The sequence below is a fragment of the Lytechinus variegatus genome, chromosome 15, assembly GCF_018143015.1.
Source record: "Lytechinus variegatus isolate NC3 chromosome 15, Lvar_3.0, whole genome shotgun sequence".
NCBI lineage: Eukaryota > Metazoa > Echinodermata > Echinoidea > Temnopleuroida > Toxopneustidae > Lytechinus > Lytechinus variegatus.
Window position 1 is genome coordinate 33,003,138 of NC_054754.1, and position 6,002 is coordinate 33,009,139.

Consider the following 6,002-nt stretch of genomic DNA (forward strand, 5'->3'; position numbering starts at 1 on the left):
GGGGGGGAAATAAACAATGGACAGAGGTCTAATAATTTCTGATGCTATTCTGATGCTTGTTACTGAAGCCATCTCATTTTCGTTGGTAAAATGACACAGGTTTTATATTTTTTTTTGATGGATGTCCATTTTAGAGATAGAATTTGAAGTGTATGCACATGCACCACCACTGCTATCTTGTTGAATCTATGTATAACTCTTAGCTCTATATCTATAGCCTTTACTTTAATGGCTTGGCCTACCTACTGAAGCATATGCAGAAAGATGAGGTGTGGACATTACAAGCAGCTTTATGTTGACTCAAATGAGTTTTATTGCCCAGCCACCATTACCAAGTTTAAGTTAGATCTATTAAATCTAGATCTACTTTAGGCGAGAGTCTAGACTCTAAATGTTATTGTTGAAAAAAATGTCACTTTGTATTTAGCCTTATTGAGTCAGGTTTTCATTTGATTTTGAAATAGAATCATGAATAGATCTAGGTCTACCTTAAGTAAAATCAATATAGATCTACTATAGAGTGGGTCTTAAGCCCTGGGAGATTATGAATTTTGACAAAATGCTCATCAGTCAACAATAAATCTAGAATTTATTCACTTAACCCTAGCTAGACTCTATTTGTACTTTTTGAATCTCTAACTTCTGAACCAGCTCCAATATGACATACAGTGCAGTGCCGAGCTCTGTTTTACCGAGCTAGATTTTACATTCTATACAAAACTTGCATCATTGTAGCAAATGAGAGTAAGTTTACATCCAGTGGGCCCCTTCTTGAAGTCAACAAAAAACGAAACACTGACACAGTGACAGCCACAAAAGGAAGCAAATTAACATTCACATTGATGCATTATTAGGGCATTTTGCAGCTTGCAAATAAGAGACAGTGGGGTAAATAAGGCCATCTTTTTCATATTTCTGTTCGATTCTTTGTAATAAAAAGCAGTGGATACATGGGTTGGTGTCCAATACTACATATACACAAGACCTACATTATCCATTAGAAATAATAAAACTAATCAGTCTAATTTGCATAATATTGATTATTATATAATATTGATCATTATATAATATTGTCGGGTTGCCTTATTTGCCCCACCAAAGTGGGGTAAATAAGACCCTTGAACAAAAATGTTTTTCTTTTTTTGTTGTTGCCATAATCAGAGTTAGAATAGTTTGGTTGGTTTTATATAATGACCAAACAGTTACTAGTTACAGATACAGCATTAATATGGAACAATAGGCCCCTCCAATTAAGTATTAATTGATCAATCCTGCATATCTAGTATCATATACAAATTGTGTCTACATATTTTCTTGGCAATGGACACATACAAATTCAAATATGGCGATGTCTAAAACTGAGGATGAGTCAACTCCACTGCATTTCACTGTCATGCAGTGATTTAAGACAATGTCACAACTAATGAATTGATCAGAATTATTGTGTCATTAATTTTGCCACGAGCATCACATTTTCCCATCCCATCCTCCCTTCTCTGACTGCTTTAATAAACTGCATTTTTCATTTCCTCTGGAGTATATTTCAAATAGTTGTTTATCAAGTATGCATTGTGATGTGTTATGTATACATGCTATAAGTGCCATGTAAAAGAGATGGTTTGTTCTGAGAATAGAAAGAAAATCACAAAAGTCAATAAAAATGTGCTTTGATTCATTCAGTTTTACATATATTGGTCTGAAGGAATATCATTTTACCTAAAAATAAGGTATTCTAGCAAAGATACACACAATAATTAATGTAACCATATTAGGACTGTTATCAACAAGATCTTTATCATGAGACTTTTGTCACTCAGGGATATCGATGACGATTCTCTCGTTGTCGATAATAGGTCTGCTATTATGTAGGGATACAGTGATTTTCCCACGATTTCACAGAATTCATGGAAACAGCCTTTTGAAAGTGGATTTGAAAAGGAAAATCATGGAAAACATATTTTTTCCTCAAACTGCACAGAATAGCAATAGAAATTACTCCTAAATCTCAACAAAACACGAATACTTACTCGCCACACCCCCACTTCAGTATAATCATGACAATTTGAACATTACATACATGTACATGTAATTGCCCTCCACTTGATTTCATCACAAGCGCAAGCTCAATTTTAGCGAAGTACCAACCAGTGTAAGTGTAGAAGACAGCACACAACTGTGTGTTGCTGTCCTCTATGTTGAAAGATCTACAGCATGATATAAAAATGGCGTATAGGCGAAAGACATTGGCTTCTCAGAACGATGTTCAAAAAGCCCCCAAAATAACGATAAAACTTCATCCATCCAACTCTAAAATAATGCAAATTACATGAAAGGTTAGAATGAATTTATGCTAAATATGTTGGTAAACAGATGTTATGTAATCATTTACATCCCATGAACATGGATTTTAAAGTGTTCTTGGTACAGTGGCAGATACACATTTTTAGCAACACAAGTATGTGACATTGCTTAAATGGATAAAGAAATGCATATTAAGTTCTTTTGTGGAATGATATCAATGTTGGTAAGATATTTTTAGTGCCATATCGACAGAGAATTTTCTTAACGATAACAGCCCTAAATCATATACTGAATACTACATTTTTGTCAGGGGGCCTTATTTGCCCCATCACGCATTTTTAGTTCATAGGGATCCAGTCAGAAATAAAGAGGGAAGTTGGTGAAATTTCTCACAGAACTGAAATGCTAAATAGTGCTTTAACTACACAAATAAATGAGAATTTTAAAGGACAAATTCACCTCAACCATCTGTTGATTTGATCCAAAAAGCATTTAACACTGAAAATTTTATCAAAATCGGATGTAGAAAGTTATGACATTTAAAACGTTCACTTAATTTCATGAAACACTGCACATCCTGGTCGGTATGCAAATGAGGAGACCAATGACATCATCTACTCACTATTTCTTTTGTATTTCATTATATGACATGAAATATTCTAATTTTTTCCTCATTGCATCGTCAAGTGATACAATTAAAGCGTAATTCCTCCCTGAACATGTGGAATCAGCACTGTTTTAATACTATAAGGTTCAGTCAAGGTGATCCAATTGTCAAATCTGTAAATAATGAAATATTGTATAATTCAAACAATAAAAAACAAAAGAAATAGTGAGTGATGGACATCATTGACTGTAATTTGCTTGTCACTGAGATGTGTATACAATATTACTGTTTTGTGTAAAATAAGCTAAACTTTAAAATGTCATTGCTTTCTTATTGTACAACCTATTTCAATGATATTTTTAGCATTTTGCTAGTTGGATTTTTCTCTATTTATTCAAATCATCTTTTTTAGGGGTGGACTTGACCTTTTAGTAAATGCACATAATTGGGTAGCAGGGGCCACGGAAGGGGGGGGGGGGGCTTCAGCCCCCCACTTTTTTCCAAAACCGTGTACAAAAATGTAAAAATGACCATAGGATTGTGATTTTTTGCATGTTCAGCCCCCCTCTTTGAAAACCGTTCCGTGGCCCCTGGGTAGTTACAGTACTTTCCTCTAAAAAGTGGAGATGCTGCTTTAAAAATGGCAATCAATTCACAGGTAATGTTGCATTTGTGCTTCTTGCGGCCATGTGCTTTGGGCTATGATACATTGTCTTTGCTCTCGATCTTTGCTATAAAAGGAACTGTCTCAAATACACATGAATCCTTTTACAATGGCATTCTTGAGCAGTTAGATGAAAACTCACAAGTGGCCTTATCTACTCCACTCTCCCCTATATACTGAATGCAAACATAACTAACATTGACCAAAGACAGAATACAAAATTTTAACTTGTGAAGAACTAATGATATTTCAATGAGTTAAATGGTCAGAAATTTATGAAAAGAATGATAGAATTTCTATTTAGTACACTGCTTTTTTTTTCAAAGGAACTTTGCCTGTGGTCAAGTAAGGAGAGCAGATAGTTAATGTATTGTAAATATGAAAGAATGAATGAAATGTGGGATAGGATTTAACCTGGGGATTTAGTTTAATTTATTTTTAGACCAAAATCCCTGGTGTTACATACAGTAAAATAACCTTATGTTAATTAGGCCAATGTGATCCATTGTCGGACTTCAGCTAAGGCCAGAGGTTCATCGTTGGGCCTTAATTAAGGCTAATATGATCCATTTTAGGGTCTTAGTTAAGACCAATTTTTTTACTGGTTATTTGACAAAAACTGAAACATCAAATATATACATGCCTTTGAAAAATGATTACAAAGGGAATGACAGTCACAGAATGAGTATTGTAATGTTACCAAAAAAGTCAAATACTTGGAGTGGCGGAGAAAAGAGGAGAGAAATGGATTAATGATCGAGAGACGAGTAGTGAGATTCAGAAATATAGGCCCATCAACATAAGGGCCATTTATGATTATGAACATGAAGAGGGGGGAAGCACTTTGATTGTAATAAAGCTTGAGTACCATGAGAAAAAAACATGAAAGAAAGCAATGCATTGCCATGAAAATTAAATAGAAGCAGGCTTCTGCGCATGCAGCACCCGTATCCCGTCCGTGCGAGCAGCCAAAAAGGATCGCGATCATGTAGCATACTGCCCTACAGCATGATGCTGCCTGCCATGGCCCTTTTAGAGTGCGTACGATGTGATCAGGATCCCACGGCGGTCTGATTTTCAAGACAAGTGCATATTTAGAGCGGTGCCATCAGGTTCCGCCGGATCCCGCCCATATTAATTCCTTCCCCAAAAATTGATCCATGTATGTGAACAAAAATCCAGATTCACAATTTCAATGGGGAGTGTGTCATTCCCCTTCTCCATTACAATTTGTCAAGTGGCAGCGGCAGGGAAAACAAATTTTTTAAGCAGAAAGCTGTGATGATAGGGGCAGAATGAAATTAATAAAACATTAACCAACAAGAACAAAACATCTTGATTTTGTTTTTCTTCATTCCCTTAGCTTGTTCTTGCATGCACAAATGCATTGAAGGAATCAAGCTACTACATTTTGGAGATGTCCAATGGTCAGAAAATTTTTTTGGATCCATTTGTACATAGAAGCCCGACTATATCCTTTGCTCGATAACTGAACTAATTCTACAATTATTCCTTTTGAAATATATCCACCTTAGTAGACTTGTTAACTGCAAAAAAAGGGCTTACGGCTGCATTTTTGAGTACAAATGTCCCACTTGGCACAAATGTTCCTTGAGTCAAAAGAAAAAGATTCATCCAAAGAGACACGCTGTATCTATGCAAATAAGCAAGTAATTTGCATAAATTTGCATATTATGTCGATATAGTAAAAACAAGTAATTCAGAATAAATATTTCAACAGAACTGCCCTAAAATTTGAAATAAAGACTTAGGGTAAGACAGGGAAGAAAACTGTCATAAAATAATTGGGATATCCTTGTTTATTATTACCTAATTTACATAAATTATGCAAATTATAATTTAAAACAGAGTATTCTTTCAAGAATCCTGAACTGTTTTTATAAATAACAGCAATTAATACAAAATGTCAACATTCTACATGATAGAGAATATATTAGCGAAAACATCGATATGCTTCATGACAGTATTAGTGTCTTAATTTGCTTAGAAAGAGGGCAAATATGTCAAAATGTATGACGTGATATTGCGCTAAAACGAGACCAAAACATCCTCTATGTCACAGTCACACTCACGAATCGGACAATAAAGCGATCAATGGTATGTCATTCGAGATAACACAATCTCAACACAGTAGCTTCCATCGGCTTCTCGTATCGCTTTTGTTGGTGTGTCTGCCACACCGTAATCTGTGATACATACGGGCAAAATGCATTTCGGTATCGGTAAAACACTATTAATTTTGTTTTATTTGTTTCTAATTGGTTTCTCTTGGAAAATTTACAGGAGATATTGCTTTGCAGGTTACTGCTTAAATGAAGCTCTGGCACATGAATCATGACGAATGTACCCCACATCAATCCATATTTTAACTTTGTTAAAATTTATGTCTTTTGGAGACCCCGAAGTGGC